The sequence below is a fragment of the Gasterosteus aculeatus genome, chromosome 5, assembly GCF_964276395.1.
Source record: "Gasterosteus aculeatus chromosome 5, fGasAcu3.hap1.1, whole genome shotgun sequence".
NCBI lineage: Eukaryota > Metazoa > Chordata > Actinopteri > Perciformes > Gasterosteidae > Gasterosteus > Gasterosteus aculeatus.
In genome coordinates this window covers 8,350,754-8,376,997 of record NC_135692.1, presented here as the reverse complement: position 1 = coordinate 8,376,997, position 26,244 = coordinate 8,350,754, and the positions used below count along the sequence as shown (strand labels likewise).

At 47.0% G+C, this 26,244-nt stretch overlaps 1 protein-coding gene across 4 annotated transcripts in view; it reads right to left on the bottom strand.

The window, feature by feature from the left end:
- LOC120819252 (thyroid hormone receptor alpha-B) overlaps positions 1-26,244 on the bottom strand; it is a 90,247-nt gene that overhangs the window by 55,376 nt on the left and 8,627 nt on the right. For 2 of the 4 annotated variants that reach the window (XM_040176482.2, XM_040176483.2), the window contains exon 2: positions 3,941-4,006. The gene's annotated coding sequence lies outside the window, so the exon portion shown is untranslated. The remainder of the gene's footprint in view (positions 1-3,940; positions 4,007-26,244) is intronic. The other 2 variants (XM_040176481.2, XM_040176485.2) reach the window with 1 other exon arrangement.

Genomic DNA, 26,244 nt, shown 5'->3' with positions numbered 1-26,244 from the left:
CATAGCAGGGGCTCCATCTGTGGCGATTGAAACCACTTGTGTTGGCTCTAATCTCCTTAATGGCCAGGTAGATATCTTGTCCTCTTGTACTGGTTTGAGGGGGAGTGACACCTAACAGGTCTTCACAGAATTCTTTCTGGTCTGTGTTGAAAAACCTGACATACACTAACAGCTGAGCATTGTCACAGATGTCAGTGGACTCATCCACAGCTAAGCCTACACACGGCGCCTTATGTATGGCTTCATTTAGCTGGGTTAGCACATCCTGAGTTAATATTTTACCTTTCTTTGTGGCAGATAATGCTGACATGGGTATTTGCTTTATCTTATCACAAAGCTCTTGTTTTGGTTTTCCGTCAAGTAATGTTTCAGCGACGACACTCATGCATTCTTTGACAAGCCCTCCATCAGTAAATGGCTTTTTGTGTTGCCCCAAAATCCAAGCAACTCTGAGGGAACACTCATGAGCACGTTGTTGGGCAGTGAACGTGTGGCTCAGGATCCTGGTTGACTCTTCATATTGGGCTGTGAGGCCACTTATTTTCTGTGATCTCACTTCGGATTTGAGTGGGTATGTTTGTTCAAAACCTTTATGTTTTGTCTCATAATGGCGTTTCACATTGCCACTTTTAATAAGTGCCACGGTTTCTGAACATATAAGACACACTGGTTTTGTGCTCCCTGTGGGAAGTATGAACAGAAATGAGTCTGTCCATTACGGATTAAATGCTCTATTTTGGCTGTCAACTTTTCTTTTTTTGGAGAGCGACATTTGTTCCTTATGTTTCTCTCCCTTTCTCTGTCTCACTCGCCTTTTCCTCAACTTTCTCCGGCACAGTCGTCCGTTTCTCTCCCTTTGTTTTCTAAATGTGTCGCTATCTTTCTTTTTCTTTCTCTAACTTTCTCGTCTCTCAGCGCGGGCGCAGCGCTGTCTTGAGACGTAATGTTTACCGCCAAGAATGCATAGATTTGATTGGCTGAGTGGTATCACGTGGGATGGCTTAACTCGCATGCAATTGGTCTGTGCGTTTCCTCATCCGCTAAACCACTACCGCAAATACTGCAAAAGCCGCGCCGCGCGCCGGGTAAAACAAAATAAAAACGCCGTTAGGTTTTAAATCACAACCTTCTGTTTTGGCTGGCGGTCCGGGTCCGGATGGGACGGCCTCTGGGTCCGGACCCGGACCGCGGTCCGCCAGTTAGTGGCCTATGTTACGAGATCGAGTTAACCGCTCTCCCTTCTCAGTGCGCAGCTGCAAAGCAACATTTTGTATCATGCAGCTCCTTGCACATCAGGGTCAAAAACAGGACACTTGAGACACAGCCTTAGCACAAAACATTGTTATAATATATTTTACCAGTACATGCATCTCACATTCGTCATGGGTATTTTTCTGACTCTCAGTCTGATAATTTACTGCCTGTGTGCAATTAAACCCACTATACACACACACACACACACACACACACACATGTAGCAGCACTAAAAAGAAAAGAAAAGTACATGCTACACGGTCTGTACATGCGTGCATGAGGTGTTTGTGCGTGTGTGTGGGTGTGTGCAGCAGCAGCAGCAGCAGCTATGTCAGCAGCGGTCCTGTAGGACCAGGTGAGATTTACGAGGTGTTAAAGAATGCTCGCCTCCAGCCCCGAGATGGGTGACTGATCCCCCCCCCCCCCTTCCCTCTGGCCTCTCTGGCTCCGACCAAACCAGCAGACACACAGCTGCCAAGTGCACACACGGGTGTGCGTGAGTGTGTGCGTGCGTGCTTGTACACCACCCTCCACCCCAGAACCCGAAAATGTGAGTGTAACGTCTGCACCGACCCCCGCTTCCTGCTTCGAGAAAAGCACTCTGTGTGGCTAAGCGCCACCTTCTAAAATATCCCACAGCAGTTTTTTTTGCAATGTTTTTTTTCCCCCTCAAAAATATTTGAATAGCAACGTATATAGCGATATTTCAGACACCGTGTTTGGACCCCGGCTCCCGAATGCAGCGATCTCGCTTCTTCTATTCAAAATCGATTCGAAATCGATTGCGCAGCATGCGCTTACACTAATCAACCTTTACCCCGGTTGAATCAGGTCACAAATCGTTCTGACTGTAAAGGGGTCAGAGGTCAACAGTGTGGCCGTGAAACATTTACAACGGCGTAAATAATTATAACAAAGGGACATATTTACACGATAGCAACAGTGACTCCTTCACTGCCGGCCGCCCCGCTGCGCCCAAGGGGTCACGAGCCAACTTGGCACACGTGTTGCATCGGTCACCACGGCAACGTACAAACAGTGTTTGTAACTGAAATGACATTTCCCCCAAATAATACCGATGTAGTAGTGCTGGAGGTCAAAATGTTATGCGGTTTGGTTTGGTCCACAGACTTTATATAACAAGTGGACTTAGTAGCCGAGATGTGGACTATATACTTGGAAATGAGCCTGAATGCACATGGACATGTTTCTATTCATTATGTTGACGGGGGCGGCGTGCAAGTGTCAAAGACAGACAACCTCCTCTTCCTCTGGACTTACTCCAACTATTTCTTCTGTTCCTCGGTTTTGTTCAAAATGTTTCCCGTAAAAAAAAGAAAAAAAAGAGGAACACTTGAGTATGCAAACTTACCACACGCACTTTCCCTAACAGCCCAGTGAGCGCTCAACTGCCGGCGCGACGTGCTCGTCTTATACACAACCGGCCCTTTGTTGTTGTGGTGGTGGTCTTTGCGTGTCAGACGCATGCAAGGAGGGGACGTCCCGCTCTACCCTCTCTTTTGTTCTGGGACTGGCTTACAATGAACAGCTTGTTCGGCGTAACCTCAGCATATGTTTCTAAACGGCTTTAAGTTTCCGGGAAAAACTTTGGTTCCTCATCCAGTGCGTCAATCCTCATCCAGTGCGTCAATCGACGTATTGTGTGTTCTTTGCAGCAAACCTTTGACCCCTCCCCCCCCACACCGTATCATGACAATTGGAAAAAAAATACCCGACCCGTAACATAACCCGTGACTGACACTGGTCCCTTTTGGCCCGATGTGATCTCCCATCATTAAGGCCTTCCTCGCCAAAACATCTGTCCAAGCTCTCCTGTCTGGTCGTGCTATGAAGGATCTGCTGCTCCCCTGATGCTGCAGGGACTTAGAGCGCGATCAGACCACAATTACGCTCGTCCCTGGTGGCTCCAGCTGTGCGGCGAGATGAGAGGAGAAGGCGCCATTCACAAAAGGTTGATTGCTGAAGACGCATTGTGCAACGGTAGGAAACGTGATTTACAGAAGAGTGTCATTCTTCCGGCCTGTGATGCCCCTGCATCTCAATTTCCTTCACTGACAGATCTCTTATGCCCAGGTTTGTCATTGATAGACATTAATTCCTTTCACACCTTTCACATGAAGGATTTATGTCCTCCACTCTAAGACATTTTTCAGGTAAATATTATTCACAATACATAATATATCAAGCTTAAAGATACAACACATTTTAAACAACTAAGGCGGAGGTTTCCAAGCTTTTGTTCCCACAAAAACAGCGGTTTGTGGTTGGGGTCACATTTCTGATCTTACGAGTTTCACAGAATGTTCAGTTTTACATCACATGATTATATTTAATACATTAAATTACTGTTAGTACCATTGTCTAATAGTAGTAATTCAAAGATTGGAGAAACTTCTGGTGTTGTAAATTAAACAATTAATGACACTCACACGCTGAACGCGCATTTTATCGTCAGTATTACTAATCCAGTGATGTAAATATAAATATAACAACATATTTATATCAGCCAGAGGGGGCAAACCTGTACATTCATCAATATGTATTTGTACTATATTTAAATCCGGACTTTTACTTGCATTCATAAGTTGCAGCGGTACTTTAGTCGTTTAACCTCAGCTAATCAAATCCCTGTGCACACTTCCGTAATCCGCAGACATCCACCCACCGCGTGTCCTACCAGTCATAGCGCACAACCTCCCCGGGCCTCCTGCGTCTGGTGGTCGCCTCCGCCCTGTGAGGAATAGACAGAGGATCGTTAGGGTGGGTGGGCAGCTTACACAAACAAACAGGGGCCTACAGTACAAAAGGGCAGCAAGGACACCTGCCCCCTTTCAGAGACGGAGACCGTCCTCACGCTTACTTCTTGTTCCGTTTCTGTCTGTTATTCCTCTCCCCCTAATTTCTCTGATTTTCTCCTGTCTGACGATCTTTGGTGGTTCCACTTCACTCCCCTGTTTTGCGATCTTCTATTCCTCTCCCTCTTCTGTCCATTCCCTCGCCTCTGTGAAAAACTCAGGAGCCTCGGGCCCGTTTACCTCGCAGTCAGAGACGAAAGCCAAACGTTTATCTGTGGGGCTGCGTCACGCTCACGCTAAGGGTGTGAAAACAACACGTGTGGTCTTAGGAAACCTTTTTCTTGACGGTTTATTGCCTCCACACAGCGGTAACTTCAATCCTTTCCCTGAAGCATCAACGGCAAGGTTGCCCTCTTGCCCACAGGATTTATACATAACTGCTGATTTTATCTGAGCTCAAACCAAAACGATAACCAACTGCTAATATGAAGAATGATAATGTTGTTCCAGCACAAAGTTATACACTTTTTTTGGCTCTCTATTGATGCACATTCGCTGCAACTCACAACACGTCTATTATCTGGTGAGCTCCTCATCATGAGGACGAAATATTCTGATCACATAACCGCGCTGCTATGCCAAGTGGGGGCGGGGGGAAGGAATTTGAGCTGATGTTGTGAAATCGGGACGTGCCTGTGCCGTGTTATTTAATAAAATAATGGAATATCACATTTTCATTTACGTATCCGCTCGGGTTGCGTCCTGGGAGACGACGTAAATGTGTCCCGTGGTGGTCGCGTACTCTTGGCGGCATGTGTGGGACATGTGACCGGCGTGTTTCACTGCACATTCCATGTGAGGGGAATTCCCCTTTGGCCTAAAGAGCATAAAGAATCTGTTTTTTTCCCTGAAGAACTGCTGCACAGAGGGAGGCGAGAGAGATGCTGATATTTGATATTGGACGGATACTTTGGGGCCGATCCGTAATCTACCCAGTGGCTGATAATAAAACATTTTATGAACGTTTATCTACGTATTTATGTGTTACACTTGGTCGGGAAAAATGATGAAACAAATGTTTAAGGCAGACCTGAGGCTCCCATAACACACAGACGAATGACCCTGATTGATGAAGATGATGAATGTCACACCAACACAGGCAGGCATGCAGGGCTAATTAAACGCCGGTATCGGCTGAGTCAGATGGGTGCGTCATATGGAGATGAATGGATAGTTTCATGGGTCGAAGACGTTGGTTATAGGCTATGCAGGAAAAAAATCGAATTAACATATTTTGTGATGAAAGGCCCGATATCAGTACTGCAGTACCTCTCCCCGCGATAGTTCGCCCTGTACCCTGATATTGATCTGATGTGGAGATGTTGCCCTCTGGTTTCACACAGATGCAGCCGGGCCGGGGGATTGAGAAATGGCGGACGTCTTTATGTAAAACAAACAGGGAATTGAATGAATATGTCACAGAGACGCCAGATCGAATCACTGTGAAGACAACAAAGTTAAGACGAAGGTCAAACCTTTGCTGACAGCCTGTGACAGGAGGGAGAAACTCAGATCCGACCTCGCACAATGAAGCACAGGACGACAAAAAAAAAAAAAACAGAAGCAACGCAGCGACGAAGGGACGGAGGGACGGAAGGATGCAGCAACGGAGGGACGGAGCGACAGAAGGACGCAGCGACGGAGGGACGGAAGGACGCAGCAATGGAGGGACGGAGGGACGGAGCGACAGAAGGACGCAGTGACGGAGGGGGCTGAAGGCTGAGCGCTTGGCTGTCTTTGGCAGCACAGGACCTTCAAGGTGAAGTGTCTTCCTTTCGATAACTCTTCTGAGCAAGGCTATCGCCCGCTGCCAGTGAGGCCTTCTCATCAGCCTGCCGACATGAATAGCTTCCTTTGTCGCAGTGAAATTCCACTGGCAAAGTCTCTAATTAGCAGGAGGGCCCTCCGACGCGGGCAGAAAAAAGAAAGAAGAAAAAAAGCAGCGAGGTGGCTCCCTGCGAGGGAGAACAGGGCCAACAAGAAAAAAGCCTGTTGACGGGCGGCCATGTGATGCCCTCCTGCCAGAGCTAATAATGTCATTTGGGTTCTCAAAAAACAGGTTTCACTGTCCCCATGCTGTTGTTTTGTTCAAAGCCAGGAATCTGGCAGGTATCAAGTTGTCAACGGCAATATGAATCTCCCAGGCGGTATTTCAATTTAATTGTCGGGGAGATAATGTAACAACTACCGAGAGTTTCATCCACCCTGTGAAGACTTTGTGTGACGTGCGTGAACGGACAAAACCTCAAGCTAGGGAAACGTGCTCTGTTGGACATTCACAACCTCATAGATGTACTATACTCAATTGCTAAAAAATTGTACAATTTGTGGCATTAATGCAACATATTTTCAACTATAAGCCAACCTTTGTGCTGCATGTTTAATCCATTAGCCTTGTGAGGAGAATGTGAGCGTGTTTTCTAAACAGTAAGAGCGAGGCTCCGATCGCCCTGTGAACATGCTGATGAGTCAACTTGGATTTCAGTAGCATTAGTCTGGCAGGGGATCACATGCCTGTGCTATATTTGCACCAACTGGATAGCTATCATATAGAGTGCATCCAAGCGCATCCTGGTGCGAAGTCGGTCACAACTATATTACACAGTACATGAGGCGTGTCTAACGCTCTGGGCATGTGCCATGAACCGCAGCACGGGTCATACGCACATAGTGGACACAGCTTCAAAGACGGATTAAGTAGAATTGACTGCTCTTTTCTCTAAACTGACCATGATTTTATGAGTTTGAAATCTACACACACACACACACACACACATGCACATGCACACCATTTAAAAAGGAGCGCTGCCCCAACATGACACCGTATTGACATCTGAGAACTGCAGATGCATCTTGAAGAAAGTCACGATATTTCCTGTTAAAAAAAAGCATTTTTTTTTTTCCTGTTTTCCAGCTTTTTTTTCCTGTTAAAAAAAGCTTTTTTTAACAGGAAATGTCGTGACTTTCTTCAAGATGCATCTGCAGTTCTCAGATGTCAATACGGTGTCATGTTGGGGCAGCGCTCCTTTTTAAATGGTGTGCATGTGCATGTGTGTGTGTGTGTGTGTGTGTAGATTTCAAACTCATAAAATCATGGTCAAGTAAACACCACAAGGTTGTGAGGTTGAACGGAAACTGGGTCATGATTAATATTGCATAGCAAGAGGAATTGCAAGCAAGATGAACCACAGCAAAAGACCACGAAGGTGCTTTTAGAACATAGAACGCTGGGGTTAGAAGTCAGAATGCATAACCAACAATGTACGACATCATCATGTTCAGCTAAGAGGTTGGTCAGGAGGTGTCAAAACGTCTCACGTCTCAATTTCAAGTAGTTTGAGCTAAATAGTAATATGTAACTAACTAACAGATCTACAAAGGTATGGAAAGAAATGAAATGACACGCTTTGTGATTGTATGCCTCAAGCCACCAGTCAAACAGTCTGTACAACATTGTGTGGAATGGTCACAATGAACGTGAGATGTTTCGGGGAGGTCACAGTGACCTTTTGACAGACCATTTCAAATCCTTCCATCGTCCGGTCCGGGTGGATGTTTGCGCCAAACCTGATCGAATTCCCCCGAGGCATTCTACAGATTTCGAGTTCACGAAAATTTTAAATCAGTTCCTCCTCAAATCTGAAAGATTGTTACATGGAGGCGTTCGTGGGTCGTGATGAGAGGCGGCCTGAACGCACAGTGTTGCGGGGCTATGGCTGTTGCCGCCGGTAACGCGTGAAAATGAAGAGGCTTTGATGTAATCCATCAAATACTGAGGCTCCTGCTCACTGCATCTAATTGAGTCATTCGGATCTGACCAAGCCTGCCCAACATCGGCGACACGTCCTAATATACATTTTAAGAGGGGCCGTAAAACCTCTCTCGTGAATACAGTTCATTAGGATTTAACAATCTGACTGCAAGCCCTCGTAGCAGCACGTTGTGAGATGGGGTTTTTTAAGTAGCTCAGAGGCTGTTATTTGCCCGTCCTTTATACACATCCAACCACGAAGACAATCATTAGTTGGTGCAAATTAAAAGGATTCATAGTTATAAGTCTTATGGCGAAAAGTTCTGCACTCCCAAAGCAGTGACTTTGATGAGAAGAGAGGCTGTTTACATGATGGTATAATTCGAATCGTTGCTTAGTCGGACTATGCTAACTTTCGGGGAAAATGCTATTATCCCAATATACATGGCTGTGAATAAATCGAATCATTGGCCGAAAGCACGTCATATCCGATAGGATACATTACATTACATTACATTACATGTCATTTAGCTGACGCTTTTATCCAAAGCGACGTACAATAAGTGCATTCAACCATAGGGTACAAATAGGTGATAGGGATAGGTGGCGCTGTTTTCATTACAACTAGTTGTGATACCGCCTACATACATTTCCGCTTGACCGCTTCACCACTACCAACAACAACCAACAACAACATCGGCATTACGAGAAAGATGGCGAACGGAGAGCAAGGTGAAGCTACATCCCTCTACTCTGTGTGCATGATGTTAATAGGAGTACCGCGAATGCGAATGGCGCTATTGGCTGATTTGATAACGGAGAGAAGAGGTTGTCGTCTCAAGCATGCGCAAAGACGCAAACTGCAGTTCCTCATCCGATTCCCCGTTACATGCCGCAATAGTCGAACTATCAACTGGATCGGATCGAGTTATCCAGGGGTGTTAGTCGGATCGTAGTCGGACCGCACATAGTCGGACAAAGGTGTTTACACAAAACGGATGATTCAATTTCAGTCCGACTAAGCCAGTTATTCGAATCCATGTAATCACGCTGAGTGTCTCAGAAAGCGTCATTGGTAGGATCTCACCAGTGGACTTGAGGAAGACTATAAGAAAAAGTCTCCCAACGTCAGAAGAACATTCAACTGAGAACATCTTGAGGGTGAAGTCTGTCAGTGGGCACAGGGTTCACCCGTACACCCCCGCTCTGCTGGCAAATGGGAGGCTTTGAACTCCAGGCCTTGTGTGGGGAACTTTGCTGGCCTGTCAGGACTATGAGTGATGGTGTATGGAAAAGATCAGTTCCTGCCTCGCTCTTCCGCCCTCAGGGGAAAAGATCTTGTAACGATCCAGACCAAGGCACGCGGGGAAAAACCTGGCAAGTGAAAGCGCTCTAGGCACAATGCATCATCTGCACAACTCCGACTTCAGCAGAGGACATCATCATCATCATCAACAACCACGATTGTGACATCGGCGGCAGATTTTTTTTACACATTGGTTGCCTTCAGAAATACATTGAGGCGCTCCCTTAACAACGCAATGTTTCAAAGTGAGGAGGGGAACTTGTGGAATTTGTGACATTGTGTAAAATGTCATGCCAGATGGACTCCGCACACTGCATCATGGGTATTATTGTGGCCTGCCCGTGAGGAAGGGCGCAGAACCCATCCGTAGTGGCCGGGCACGGAGCATCGGCTTTGCAGAGTTCACATGACAACACGCGCCACTGCAGCAGCAATAAATCTCCCAGATCCTCCTCATCGCCGCCGCCTTCACGCCATCTCCCCCCTTCCATTACACTTAACCTTGGCCAGGCTCACTAAATCAGCATAAGTAGTAAATTAGATCAAACATCCCGTGGCCCTTTTGAACTCCTTTGAAAGGGGCGGGAGGAGGGGCCGGGATGCCGACATTCTCACTAGAAACCACAGCAAAAGAGAACATAGCATGTTGGGTATCGGTGGCAGTAAACCGCCTCAAGGAGAGAGTTACGCAATCTGTGTACTCAGACCACGCACCGTGAATTAAAAAGTTCACCAACAATTGCACACACTCACACACACACACACACACACACACACACAAACTACATTAAATGTCCTTCGGGCCATCTGTGTGTCAATCTATTCAGCCAGGGGAAAAGAGGTGGGGCGGGGGGTGTGAAGGGGCTGACAGCATGGTCACTCCAAGGGCGCTGGTTTCATCCCCCGGTGGGAGGTGGAGGCGGCCATAAAGATGCGCAGCACTCAGGAGGAGGATGAGCAGCCGAGAGAGATCAGGAGGAGCAGTAAGGAGAGCGATGACAAAGACAGAAAGATCTCGGGACGGAGTACGAGAGACACAAGGACTCGTTGATGAGCGGCCTCACAGCTGGATGGTTGGAGGGGGGCCGAGGGGGGGGGGCATGGCGGACGGGGAGAAGACAATGCAACAGGGCTTGTCAAGAGGAGAATTTATTGCGGGTCAAGCTGCAAATTGCTTTGCATTTGTGGAGAGAGGAGACGAGTCAATTTGTCTCACATTTACGATTTCTCCAAATAACAGGAATGGAACCACATTTCCCTTTATTTTCTAGGCCCCCGATGCCTTGTTAGATTAAAAGTAGCTTGTCATGTTAACAATATTCTCATTCGAGTCACATGAAAAAGCACTTTTAATTACCGAGATAGAGACTCACAATTCTTGTTTATTCCACGTACAAATGTGTGAGACATCAGCTGACCCCAGACCAACTTTGACTGAACTGAACCAAGTCACAGAAAGTGATGGATTTCTGTCATCACATTAAAAGAACCAAAGGTGACATCATGGTTGTTGGTATTGGTTATTTTGTTCTATATTTAGCAGGTATCTCAGCTACACAGGTCGATTCCATCCTTTCTAAAATGAACTTGACTCCTTCCTTTGCCAATCATGAATATGTTCAACAGCTTCCCTCCTCCGTAGAAAGGAAGGAAGGTCAACAGGTGCGTGACGACAGTTTAAATCAGCCGGCCTCGGACCGGGCAACCGGCCCACAACAAAAGCCGTCATCGCGGGGCCTCGATGCGATTAGTGTCCAGTGGTAATCTAGACCCTATTCATTCCTGCTAAGAGTAGGTGACACATTTGATTCGGTGGATTAGTCGCGGTGTGCGGGGGAGGGGGAAATCAAAAGGGCCCACGTTGGCGGGAGAAGATGGAAGGAACTGTGCGGAAGAGGAGAAAGGCATATCAAAGGAAGCAGAAACGGGAGCAGCAGCCATGAGCCCAACCATCCTCCATGATTAAAGCAGATGGCTCCTTGTCGCTAACATAACCCAGCGCACCGCAGGGAGTCCCTTAGTTGTTGCCGTTATAACATACGTGATGAGGCCCGAGCAGCCTGATGATGCTTGGGCCTCTTTTTAACCTTTTAATGTTTAACCTTTAATTTAGGTACATGCATCATCATAGCAATCACGTGCATGTCCTTACACAAGGAAGTTAAATATAGGATGCCATCTGGCACACGTAAGCACATAACATGCACGCCTATTGCAGAACTATTGATCAACCCGCCATTAAAATAACAGTTCCGCAAGCCAGTACTATAAGCCCATGTGACTCACCACATGATGTTACATGTAGGCCTCCTAGCTATGACTTTTTATTAGGCGGTAAACGACCAGTTCTGATGAGGCAAACCAGAGCGAAAGATGCTTAAAGCTGCGTTCTGTTTGACGATCCCCAGGGAGCGACTCCTCTGGTTGTGGAGAAGTCCATGAGAAAGTCTCTCTACTTCTCGCTCATCAGTCCTTCAGCAGACAAAAAAGTTTAAAAGTCTTCTTCAATACAAATTACGCTCTATTTAGAGTCAAACAGACCATTAAACAGGATGTGCTGTAGGGCGGGGCTACTTTGATGGTTTGTTCTTTCGAAAGCTTGTGATCATGTAGTAATTTCACGTAGTTGTTCAAATTTGGGTAATTATAACAATAAAACCATACAAATCCTCAATTCAGAATATGAATGGCGTCTTCGCTTCCAGAGACTCTATTGTGGTATCCATAGAGAGAGTTATCTGTGATGCATCCCTCTATGGGAGCAGTTGGAGGTAAATATATGTTAACATGGAAAAATAATCACAAAAGAAAGAATTGCACTAATTTAATTTACCGCACAATAAAGCCTTGTTGATTCTTGGATTAGGTTAAGATGAAAACACACGCACACACAGACACACACCGGTATCTGCTCCTTCATTTAAACACAGGAGAGTTGCCGCTGGCATGTGGCGTGCAACTCCAAACCTCCCACGGGTAGAGATTGGACTGACCTCACAATGCAACTGAATACCACTTCATCAACACAAACTTGTTAAGACAAATCAGTCGTCTTTTATCAGACAAAAGCTATTATCTCGTCGGTCCATCAGGATACAGATGTAGAGATATTTTAGCCCAGAACATTAATATTCCACAAAAGTTAAATCTACTGACATTTCACAGAAGGTAGAGAGTAGCAGGTTGTCATCGAATGAGATCTTGCTGGCGAAAATTATCTCAACTCGTTCAGAATAAGTAGACCAAAAAAGCCCAAGAGTATCTAATTGATACGAATTCATTAGCAGGTTATTATTATTCCATCAATTGAAGCAGTAAAAATAAATTGTGTTAATCATTTTCTACTAATGACATGCTACGGTGGACTAATGTGGCGTTCTCCACATCGCCGACACTGTACAAAAATGTTCTACTCAGGAAGAAATGTGAGGCTTTGCATTCAGTCTAAGGGACAGTCTATGATACAGTCTGAGGGACAGTTTGAGGGACAGTCTATGATACAGTCTGAGGGACAGTTTGAGGGACAGTCTATGATACAGTCTGAGGGACAGTTTGAGCGACAGTCTATGATACAGTCTGAGGGACAGTTTGAGCGACAGTCTATGATACAGTCTGAGGGACAGTTTGAGGGACAGTCTGTGGGACAGTCTATGATACTGTCTGAGGGACAGTTTGAGGGACAGTCTATGATACAGTCTGAGGGACAGTTTGAGGGACAGTCTATGATACAGTCTGAGGGACAGTTTGAGCGACAGTCTATGATACAGTCTGAGGGACAGTTTGAGGGACAGTCTGTGGGACAGTCTATGATACAGTCTGAGGGACAGTTTGAGCGACAGTCTATAATACAGTCTGAGGGACAGTTTGAGCGACAGTCTATGATACAGTCTGAGGGACAGTTTGAGGGACAGTCTATGATACAGTCTGAGGGACAGTTTGAGCGACAGTCTATGATACAGTCTGAGGGACAGTTTGAGGGACAGTCTGTGGGACAGTCTATGATACAGTCTGAGGGACAGTTTGAGCGACAGTCTATAATACAGTCTGAGGGACAGTTTGAGCGACAGTCTATGATACAGTCTGAGGGACAGTTTGAGGGACAGTCTGTGGGACAGTCTATGATACAGTCTGAGGGACAGTTTGAGCGACAGTTTATGATACAGTCTGAGGGACAGTTTCAGCGACAGTCTATGATACAGTCTGTGGGACAGTTTGAGGGACAGTCGATGATTCAGTCTGTGATACGGTCTGTGGAACTTCTGTGATACAGTATGTGGGACAGTATGTGGGACAGTCTTCTTGTAAATAAATGATGCCTTGTGGGCGGAATTGATGGCGCTCGTAGATAAAGTCGTGGTCATGTGATGGGTCGTCGTGCCGCAGAGGTAGAGAGGGTGTGCTGGGAACTGCAAGGTTGGTGGTTCGAGTACAGGCTGCTCCATGTCCTATGTTGAAGTGTCCTTGAGCAAGACACCTAACTGCTCCCCGGGCAAAAATGTAAAAAGCCATGGGTTAAAAATGTAAGTCTCTTTGGATAAAAGCGTCAGCTAAATGACCTGTAATAATGACGGATCTTGGCGCCCTCGAAGAAGTCTCTTCTTATGAAACGCAAATCTATTATCGCTCATCATGGGATCTCTGAGGAAGACGCTGCTTTTTCCACAGGGGAGTCGCAAGTTCATCCAGCTAACTTAAGTTAGCCTGCGTTGAAGTAGGTGGAAGTTTATGGACTTGTTGTTCAGTCGAACCGAGAGGCCATATTTATATAATCTTATCCTAAATATTATGCGTTTACCTCCAACGCAAAACGCTCTCTGCATCTTCAACTACCGCCTCCGATCTGACTGCCGGCCGCGCGGCGCTTTCAGTTGTCTCGGCCACAATAGTGTCACGGATTAACATGTTAATACATACATACAGTCATACATACATACACACAGTATATATGACATGCGGCTGATAGAAAAAGGGAAATTAGTCTGGAGCACAGCGCTGGATTTGCATGTAACATCATCAAAACCAACAGGTGACGTTTGCAGCCCATCAACTACACATTAATTCCACATCCGGAGCGGCTGTCCAGGATTCCCCATTAGTACATCGGCGAACTGCTCCCCCCGGCTTCATCGCCTCAAGTCTCACTGCAGGGAGACACAGATCACTTTGAAGTGTACAGGAGTGATGCCTGAGGCCGGTGTATACTGTTAATATATTACTATGTAGGCTCAGTCGAGCCTTAAATTTGATGCATTTGGACTTGAGTCCTTTTGATGAAATATCACAAGACGCTTCAACGCTTGGGGGAGGAGTGGGTTCTGATAGAAGCGATCGTACCACATGCTAATTACACACATGTAAATAAACTGGAATCAAAACGAATGACAGCGTACATAATTGATGGCTCAGTGTGCGACTTGTTCGTTGTGCAACTTGCTCGTTCTGGACGAGGATGTCTCGTGCGGAGCGACACTGTAACAGGCTTTTCTTCCCTTTTGTGCTCAGAGAACTGGAGACGTGACAACTATGACGTGTGCGAGATAAAGAGGAGGAAGAGGAGGAAGACTCGTGTGACGGCAGACCGAAGTGTTCAGTCATAAATATGTCATGTATACTCACTTGGGAATATGAAATAAATATACTGTGGGGAGCTTCAAAGAAAAACGTCAGGCTAGGTTGCGTCTTTCACAGGAGTAGAAATGTTAAAATACAACCCGTTATTCATCCTGGAGAACTTTCTGTGGTAATTGGCATGAATAAATTACATATAAGGGCGCAGAAGAGCTTAAAGAATGGCCGCTGCTGCATGCATGGGCATAGAGAGACAGAATACCTCCGCCGGGGCCTCCAAAGGCCTTTACGTTGCCTTTTAATGATCTGAGCCGCCAGTTTCTTTTTGTTCCAATTGAATTGAAATCAATAGACAGTAGGAATGAGTATCCACACTTGTTGCTTCTTTTTGAATAATCTTATAAGAAGGGGCCATTAATTAAGGAAATAATAATCCACATTGTTAATAATAGTCTTTCCTGAGTTTTCAAGTCTTTTAGATACATTTGCCACTAAACATTAATCTAATTTGATTTATTAGAAGAGTCTAACCCGCTGCTCCTCTAACGGCAGAAAATGGAGGATTGATGTCCTGCTTGTTGGCTCCATGTCGTGATAAACTGCTTCACTTCTGACGATTTGAGGCCTGAAAGGCCGATCAAACAGGAGAAGTACTACTGCCGTAACGACTGGTGGTGGTGGGGGGGGGCTCTGATGGATGGATTATGGCAGCTTTACCAGTTGAGAACCAAAACAACAAAACGACGCACTTTCTTTTCAATCCCACTCGGCGTAAACACGTTTGATGCCTTCGAGAAAAAGGATGAGTTAATGCACAGCCATTAAAAGCCAGGACCCTCCCCTCCCCCAATTGAAAATATGATCATCATAAGCCCTGCGCTCCTCTTTCTTGGACTTCGTTCTGGCAGCCCGGAGGATTGATTCCGATTGTTATCACTTGAATGCCGCCGGGGACAGATGAGACCGTGCGATAAGTGCACAGAGAAAACCACAGCGTGGCGATAAGGGATGTGGAAGTGAGAGACGACACATCTGAACCAGACCAATAAGACAACCTGACTTTTTTTATGAGATGAAACAAAGTCTTTGGTTAACGTCATTTTAACATTTTGTAAAATAGGTCAGGTAATTCCCTCTGGTGAATGCAGAGGCTTTTACGCGTCTCAAAGTGAAGACGACAATTCGGGCTGGAGGACAAACGACATCTGGAGAATAAATTCTCTCTCCTGGAGTCTAACGGAGAAGAAACGCAGAGAACATGGAGGTAAAGTCACAGCTCCGCCGGCCCAGGCTGCTTCCCCAACGGTCTACGAACTGAGCATATCAAAAGCTCTGCCGGGGAGAACTGTGAGCGTTTCTATGACTTCACATAAATAGTGAAGCAGAGACCTCACAACGCGAGCTCACTGGAAGATGCTTTTGTGACGTCTGGCTTCCCACTTCCTCAGGGATTATTACGCAGCTACGCTGATCTCTAAGTGGTGACAGAAGTAGAGATTTAAACGGGGGCGGGGGGATTGTCAGTGGCCCAATTGTCAGCCGCCTCTACAATCACACGCACCCCAGGGTCAACATGTGGGGTGACAGATGCAGGCAGAAGGGCCCCAACGGTGCTGCAGTTAATTTAGGATTGTTGAACGTGAGCCAAAATTCCTGAAGGAACACAGAGTGTGTGTGTGTGTGTGTGTGTGTGTGTGTGTGTGTGTGTGTGTGTGTGTGTGTGTGTGTGTGTGTGTGTGGGAGGGAAGGGAAGGGGCGCACAGCCATGAAAAAATTGAATGCGGTGGATGTGAATTGTGTGTGTGTGTGCGTAGAGACGCTGGTGTTGCTAAGGCAGAACAGGATTCTGGTAATGGTGGTGGGGTGAGGGGGGGTATTCCAAACGTTGGGGGTGCAGTGTGTGCGGGGAGGCGAGGATGCACGTGTGACTCCTGAAGGGAGTCCTGGGAGGAGAGCCAACCACGTCCCGCCAATAGATAGAAACGAGGGGAGGAGGGCAGGCCGGGGGTTCAAGGTCGAGCGCGAGGACAAAGCGCGCATAGAAAAGACGGGGAAAACAAGGTCGTAAAAAGACGGCTCTACTGCAGCACTTACCCAGAAGCCGCATTCTGGGCACTTCACCGGTGGTGTACACTGACACGTGCACTTTAACGAGCACTCCGAGCCGGTGTATTTAATGTACGCTGGATGTGATGTATTTGTCGCGTTGCTTCTGTATTGTGTTGTGATTATGTGTCTTTTTCGAAAGCGTATAGAAGACAAATGCCTCAGCCACCGAGGCTGACCTTAAAGTGAATTACGGGCATCCAGTGCTGCACCCTAATGCAGCTGATAAGGCCTTCACACTATCTACTAGCCATTCACACCGGTAGCGATGTGCCAAACATTTTTCTCAATAAAATGTCTGAGTCAAATCTGCCTCTCTGCCTTGAGAGCTTCTCAATGGACAGTTCCACAGCGTATACATCTGGGGCTTTTATTGTGAAAGGTCAAAAGGGAAGGAATGGATAATAAGCACCGGAGGTATTAAGAGACACAATAATAATAATAATAACAACAGGACAGAGGCTGCTGGTCGCTTCTCCCATCTGTGCTTGCAGTTCCACCTTCATCTGAGGCTGAGCAAACCCCGCTCCCCGCCTCCACCCATCATACACCGTCAAAACCGCTCATTTGAGTCAGACGCTTTTGATTTCTCTCTCGCGCCGTCGCCAGTAAAAAGACATATCACCGTGCGGCTTCCACTAGACTTTTAGCAGCTATAATGAGGCCACATTACATACAGTCAGAAGTTTTAAAAGCACTGACTGTAAACCTTTAATGACATCCAAGGTTGTTTTCTTTAAGGATGCCGTGACTTGACTCGGCTTCTACAAGCCTGCTGCCAGAAACCACAAGCGTTAAAAATCACCAGGGGAGGAATGAGTTTTAGCTCAGCCTGGACCTGTTACAGTGATCCCGTTGCCGCCCCCCCCCCCCCCCCCCCTCCCTCCCGCAGAGTGTTCAAACAGGAACCGGCTCAGTGAGTTCGTTTCACACTGAGCCCTCCTTTCTATTTTCTTCTTCTTTATCAGCAGCTTCTATTTATAGCACCTTCGCCGCTGCAGCAGCTTACAGTATAGTATGTTCCATAAAACACAGGCCTCTCCTCGCCGCACCCCCCCGGACAAGCCTCTGCAAGCGCCTCCCGCTGCTGCATGCATGTGCACAGAGAGACAAGCACAACCACACACACACACACACACACACACACACACACACACACACACACACACACACGGTTGGTTTTAATTACTGTAACCTAATACTTTAACTTTGCCTCAGCTGTTTAGTTGCATGAACATAAGTTATCAGTTTGTGACGCCTAAAAGTACAAAGGCGTCATTTTGTTTGGCAATTGGATTAAAATAAACTGCTACAATTGACGCTCACAAAGGGGATTATCAGCTCATTTCCAGGAAAATAACAATTGCACACCCTTTTGTCCAAAGCAGCGACCTTTTTCTGCCTCAAGAGACGGATCCGGGCTTCGAACCGGCGCTGAGCGCTTTGGACGTTGGATGGATATGAGCTCGGGTGGAGGTGGATCGATGGATCGATCAACGGCTGAGTCAAGCTGAGTCTGCATGTTCTATGCGTTCTTTCGACACTGTTAGAGCACGTTTCAATTCAAATGGATCTAAATGGAATGAGCAACATTAAAAAATGCTAAATAACATAAATATATAATAACATAAAAGGGGAATTTCAGTCATTTTCCAACGGCGGGGAGCAACCGGTTGCTACGGGAGCATTTTAGTTGATTTAAGCTGCAATGGAGGCTTTAATAAGGGTCAATTCTAGAATAGCGTCACTTCAATCGGAACTGGAGCGTTTTCCCTTTGTAGAAAAAACAACACTGGACGTTTTCACTCTGTTCCTTTCAGAGAGTTGGATTGGCAGACGGTTCATCCAATTACCTGCCTTAGCGCGTTAGCCCCTCAAACACGGGATCAATTGGAGAATAGATTACGAGTGGAGGAAAGTGTGTCAAACCGCGCTTGCACTAACTTCAGCTGAAGTAACTTTGACAGACTTAGGTAACACACACACACAAATTGCTTTGCCAAAAGGCACACAGGCAATTTAGTAATAGAGAGACAACGCCTCAGCTGGCAGTGAGGTGCAAGATCAAACGACAACAACCAAAAGAAAAGAACATCAAGGCACAAATGCCAGCGAGGAAAAGCAGCCGCAATCATTAAAAAGGAGAGAACAGAGCCGAGTGAGACGCCTCCCGCCATTCGGGACCAATATGCGCGGCGATGTGAGTCATCGCTCAGATATTATTCATCACACAGGCAGTCAACCATCACCCTCCCCTAAAAAAGAAAGGTGAGCATATGATCTTAATCACAGGAAGAAAAAACGTCCCCGCGTGGCGAGTTGCAACCTTAAATAATCATGACTTTTAATGAGAAGCTGCAGAAAAATAATAGCTGATCTGGAATGCGTTCAAATACAGTACATACGGTCGATGCACCCCCCCCCCCTGTACCAAACAGCTGGAATACATTGAACATGCCCCCTCCTGTCTACATACGTTAAAAAAGCCGGAGGAGAGAGGCCGCGCCCCCCCTCCACATGAACTCAAACCAGACGGCACTAAAGTGTCCACGTGGGGAGGCGCGGGGCCCACGCTCCTGATCCCAGCGGGGCGCTCTGCAAACTCTCGCTTTGGCCTTTGTTTTTTTTCTAATTGTCGTCTTCCAAAAGTCCACTTTGTTTGTGTGGCAGAGAGGGAGTAGGAGGGCTGGAATATTTGTGGCCCCGACAACAAAAGGAGCTGGAATGCTCTTCTCAAAATGGGTTTATGCGGCCCACCGGTCTCCTGGTGCTTCTGGCCTCGCTTCTTCCTACAGCCTTTTTTCTCAAACGTCTCCAGTGTCTTTTTTTCTATTTCTGGGCCGTCGAGGAAACAGCTCCTGATTATGGAAATGCTCAGTGGGTCCAGAGCTTTTGCGACCGCTCACAAAGAGCAACCTTATTCCTCTGGATCTGAGATGGACCCCTGGCCCCTCCCACAGACACGCTCATATATGCCCGCTGTGGACCAACGTGAGCCAGCATGTCCACCAAAATACACCACTCCCCCCCCCAAAGATATACCGTTACTGAACAGCGCATCTTATCCGTTCCTGAATGAACTGGAAGAGCAGCAGCCGCCTGTGTGCGCCTTCCATGGAACCTTCATCTGTAACCCCAGAGGGCCGAGGCCCTGATGCCGGTGAGTACTATGCAGGAGCTGGTGCTCCATCACTCCCTGCTGCACCTGTCCTGCTTCTCCTCTGACACTACCTTGGGAAAAGATGGAGCGTCGGGGAGGAAATGAGGGGCCGATCCCCCTACGAGACGTAAACACAGCAGCAGCTAGGAGAAACGTACACAGGGCGGCTCGACGCTCCGCAGAGGCCGACACCAGCCGACTGTGACCGGATGAATGCCCTTAAAGAGGGGGGGGGGGGGTTCAATGCACAAACCCAAATTGTGTTTTAGTATTGGTGATTCTTCTGCGTCCGCGGCCGAATGTTTAATGATCCAGAGTGGTTTGATTGAAGGCTCTCGCCCACTTTACTGCCTCAGTGAGCGGTGATCACGACTCAAACGTCCTCACCGGGACCTTCGGTTAAAGCTACGACGCGTGACGGCGCCTCCGGGAAGACAGCGGCGGTTCCCTTCGGCCTTGATTGGGGCGCTTTGTTCTCATCGCTTCTTTTTATTTTGACTAGTCGTGCATTTCGTGAGCCAGTTTATCGTTAATCGGCGATTGACGGGCCGACGGTGGGCCGACCGACTCCACGGTTTAGTCTAGCGAACTCCCACTAAAGAGCTACTAAAACTGGAAACATTACAGCTGCACCTTATTTCTTTTAATGACCACTGGAAACATCTTTAGACTTCACATCCAAGTGTCCAAAACTTGTATCTACTACAATGTAATAAACAGTAGAAAGGCCTTCTGAAAATATGTCCTATTTGCAAAATAGTTGTTGATCATTTTCACATCCATCTCAAAAGTTCTGATATATTTTTGAGAATAATTCCGGTCGGCTTGCGTCCTCCCGGCAGCTCTCCTTTATCTTGTAACTACTTATACCCGCTGTTAGAAATATGAACATTACACAATCGGCCTTTGACCTCAGAAACACGCAACCGCAAACTAGAGGTTCGGAGCACGGCAGCAGGGATGTAGCCCCTTACGCTAAAGAGCGGGTTTAACACCTCTGTGATTCACTTTCACTTTCGATTACGATCCCACGGTGGAGCCTTGGTGTAAACACTCTGCTATCTGTTTCCGCCGTCACGTTGCAGAAGACTGCAATCGATCCGCAAGTCTGAACTCAATGTGAGACGAATGGTTCAGAAGAAGAACGTCAGCTCTGTGGAGGAGAAATTGTACCCTGAACTGCGGCACATTTCAAAACAATGTCGTGCTTTGAACATGACTTGGAGATGATTTTTTAAACGGTTTGTTTTTGACGGTCAAAGACATTGATGTTTTTTGCGGTTTTTAAAAATATCTATATTTTTTTATCGCAGGCAAAAACAGCTTAACAAAAACAGCCGTACGCTTCCCAATCAGAAAAAGCGCTCAACTTAATAACGTTACTTTCACTTTTGCACTCAATCAGCACTCAGATCCTATTAAAAACAGGATCTTCAAATTGAGCGGATGCGAGAGACGTGCCGCCGTTACCTGGAAACAACTATCCTCTCCTCTCATCTCTCAAACATCTCTCGTCTCTCACTCAGACGAAACGCACACATTATCTTCAGAGGGTGGAAAAGAAAATCCCGCTTCCTCTCAGTGAATGAGAGAGCTGTCCACAAAACCGCAAGGGGTTGATAATACACCACCCTCCCCCTCGCTGCAGCGCTGACTGACACACTTCTGCACCTTGTTTATGCGGCACGGCGACTAAAAAGCGGGGCAACAGGAAAGTCCCCCGCTCGGCACGAGCCCACCGGACAAGGTACAGCAAATGGAGCGCCGAGGAAGCCGCAGACGACCGACAACTCGGTATTTGCAGTCATCAGTTTCCGCCGTTCCCCGAAATGTCACTCAGAGGCATGCTGGGTAATTGTCTTTCTGAATGAAACCGTGGAGTACCAGAAGAAAAAATTCTGACTAGACGCCCACGGACAGCAGGGCTGCTTATTAAGTTTGTTCATTGATTACAGAGAAAGAAACGCTTATTCGAAAGGGAAGCTGCGTTACCACGGCGACATCCGTCATTTTAAATGTCACCGCGTCTCTCCTCTGGTCGGCATTAACGCTCGTCAAGACTCCTGGTGGTCGGGGGAGTCGAATTCATGTGCACTTAGACGGTGTGTGAGTTTTCGTTTGTCCGCGTGCATGTGGATGTCTGCACATATTTGTCTGTTAGGTTGTGTGTGTGCGTGTGTGCATGTTTGTGTTTGTCAATGTGTGCACCGGTCTGTGTGAGCGCGTGGGCTCCATCCGTTTGGAGGAATGGAGCGTCACCACGTACAGATTATTATCAGATAGCTGCTGCTGATGCCGAGCAGTCAAAGTCGTTTGCGCACGTTTTCCACACTCAAGCTTCAAGTAAATCTGCCAATGAAATTGGATAAAAAAAACGCAAGTGTTCTTTGTCTCCCACAGACCGACGTTCTGCCGCGATGACGAGCGACCCTGGTGCGTCTGGAGGGGGTCGAGCTGTCGGGGTGTTGACGCTGCTCGGATGCGTGGGACATAACGGGTTCTGATATCTAAACCTGTGGCAACGAGACGCTCCGTCCCAGCGAGAGTGAAGAGAGAGCCAAATCCTGCAGGTAGCCACAGAGGGCCACTGATGCCAAGTCAAGGATGACGTGGGAGGAGTCTCAGGAGTTCAACAGAAAGAAAAAAAAAATTGATTTTCATGTGACCAGTTTAAAGGGCTTAGTGGTCTAATCCTTTAGGCAAATGGAGCGTCTCAAGTCTCAACTCAAGGCTCAGGCCGGCTGGAGGAATCAACAGGCGTTTATAGTGATATGAATCCCGCTGGCTGCCTGGTATCTGCTCAGGAATGCATCGGCAGGGGAGAGCGCTCTGCTCCTCCCGGTTTTTGGGTATGACTCATCTTTTTTGGCAACTTTTCAGCCTCCACGCGGCACACCCCGTGTTTTCCTTAGAAGACAGGCTCCGAGTGACATTAAGCAGACGGCTTTCATTAGCGCTTGTATTCACACTCATAGTGTCATCAGACGGAGCAGACAGGAACAGGACTTTGCAGCCCCATCCGGAGCGAACGGTGCGGTTCAGAGGTGAGAGACGCACTGGGGAATGTGTGAACCATCGTAGCCGTGGCGACCTCGGACTGGATGACCGCTGAGATCACAGCCTGATACACCAGTGCAGAAAGCTTAACTCAACTTAAGTAAATAACATAACAGGGTGTTTGAGTATTGAACTGAACTGCATTACACTGGGCGTCACATTCAATAACCTCAAAACAGAACGGGAGGAGAAATGCAGCCTCTTCGCATCGGACCTCACAAAGTGACATCAAAGTCACATTGATTATCGCTGCACGTCGGTTTTCACACCCATTTGCACACAGCTGGATGAACACGCCGTCGCTAACAGAAACATGGGTTAAAAAAAAGGCAGAAAAGCACTGAGATTGGCGCTGCAATGAAGACGTCTTTCAGACCCATTTTGGGGTATTTGTAAGCGGCGTGAAGATCAACCGATACAAAAGTGATGCATTACAGAGAAACATGCATTCACAGATGCAGCAGAAAACATTTCAGTCAGATTAATCATATAAACGTCAATTGGCCCTGCATGTAGTTAGGTGGTTATGTACTACTAACAAAATCACAGGGAGTTGAGAATGGAAACAGAATGCTGTTAGTTTGAAACAGCTCTGATTGACACATACGCACTGACTATATAATTCGATAATGACGGTATGCGTCTGTGGGTCACTGGATTGATTTTACCCCGTTGAATCTTTATCTGGTGACATTCAGCCAAGTAGCACCACACCACTCTCACCTTTCCACCTGACTTGGCGTGCGGCGTGTATTGGGCCACGCCCCTCCTGCACTCAGAAGATAATGAGATCATTCTTCTTCTTGAATGAGCTCAGGCACTCGTTGGCAGCGTTATCGAGAGAAACAGGAACAGAGCTTCTAACCGTTCTGACCTACAACTTCTGCTGCTTCACTGAACGTCGGCAGATAAAACCTGCAGCTGTTACTACTTATTGTAGCCTCTTCTGTAACTCAGATCTATAAGGACGTCCTTATTTCTCTTGGAGCAACACCGCTAGTTCGTTATCAGCACCAACCTTGAGACTCGTCATCCTCTTCACTCTTCAGATCAGATTCAGACGGAGTTCAGAAAGTGTTTGAAGACTATTCGATTCAGGGCAAGTTTGGTTCCATTTTCTTGTATTTGGACGACAATTAAGATAAGATAAGGAAACAGCCTCAATGAAAAGGTGTAAAAATCATTTTATAAATGTATCATAACTCTGAGGCTGTCTCACCCTCACGTTTAATAGTGGCTTGGCACAGATGTTGCCCCATCTGTGCGACACTGCCGGCGACACCGACAGGGGTTCAATATAATAACATATGTAAACACCATTATGTCAGTAATTAGTTGAGAAAATACAAGATGAGCTGGGATGAGATGGACCGCTGAGAGTCAGAGACAAGGACGTCCGCGCAATAAAAGGAGGACGGATGGATACGCAAGATATGGCGGTAAAGAGAACAGACGTAACATGTCTGCACATTAGCTCGCGTCCGGTTCGTTGAAGTCTGTTGGCTTCTTTGAACCTGACCACAACGTTTCTAAGGTGTAGAACGTACGACATGTAACGGACCAATCGCCATGACAGTGGTGGGGACACAGCTCGAGTTAGGACGCCTTTAGCCTAGCGTAGCACGTGGACGGGAGGCGGGCAGAGGAGGCCAGTCTGGCTCCGTCCCAAATGATGCTCACCAATTCATGTACAAAGAAAAACAATCCCAAAACAACACAGAAATTAAAAGTATCAAAACAAATGAGCTGCATTGTCTTAATGATTCATCCCTGGAGGTATTGGTATGCGGATTTCGCTCGGTCAGCGCCGTGCTGACTCTGTTCCCTACTGTTATTGTCTATGCTGAGGTTGCAAGTTTGTATCCTCATTGAGACGATGACGAGAAAGAAAGGTAGAAGAGGCATGTTTCCTGTAAACACCCGCAAACAAACATCTCCTACCTTCTATGTTTTCATGCAAAGCATTTGTACTTAATGAAGCATATCCCCCCCACCCCCCCGTGAGAGTGGCAGAGCACGTCTCACTCATCGGTATGCAGACCAACATTTCCTGTTGTCAGGCAGCGACGCCTTATCTTCACAAAAAAATAAAAGAAAGAATCTCTCTTGTAAGATGACACCGTCTCCCAAAACTAGACCCCAGCCGTCTGTTTGTCACACGCTTCCTATCGACAACAATTAGAATTTCCATTTGAAAACCAGACCGAAGCGTTTTATTGAGGCTTTGTACTGATCTTTCTTGTTGGTAAGCGACTGCTAAACTATTAACTCAAAATCAGCGACTATTGTTGTTGTTGTATTGTTGAGTTTTGGACTATTAAGCCCATGACTGCTGCATAGTGCTGGCTGCGTTCTGTTCCCCAGGGCTGCCCTGGTGCCCACGAGCAGGACGTCCTACCAGAAGTGGGCTCGGTGCTCTGGCCAGAGAAGGAGGCTGCAGGCTGGACGAGGAGGAGAGGAGGAGCCGAACCCCCCAAATGCCCCCAATCATTTGCATGTTATGTGTGAATCGGAGCACTTGTCACATGCCGGTGTGTTTATGTGTATCAACCGAGTATATACGGGGACACATAAACATCAGTCATGTCAGATCAGATGAGGGACTTTTTGAGGAGGGGGCAGGGGGGGCCAGGCAGTAAACTGAGACTACGCTGTACAAAACTGGCTTTTTTAGCAATGCATCCCATTAACGCTCATTCCAGGTCTAATCCGGTGCATTGTTCCTTCACGGCTCCGTGTACAGAATGAGTCGTTTTCCCACCAGATTAATTGTGTGTGCGCTTTACTTTCAGAGCAATCTGCAGGTTTGCATAGTTTAAAAGCTTAGCTGTTACACGCAGACTCGCACACACGCACACACACACACACACACAGACACACACAGAGTCCTGTAACTGAGCCAATGTGGAGATTGATCGGCTGGGCCGTGTCCAAATTAAAGCCCATCCTCTGCAGACATGCTGAGCATAACAACTCTCCCCTCTCTCCGCACTTTTTCTTGGCCGGTAAAAGTGAGGAGGGAGAGAAGAAAAAAAAACTAAACAAAAAAGCACCACCAATGCATGGGAGAAAGAGAAAGCAAGAAAGGGGCGGAGAAAGAAGAAGCGCAGTTCGATCACATCTTGACACCCGTAACCGAAAAGAGGAAAGGGACCGGCTAGCGCTC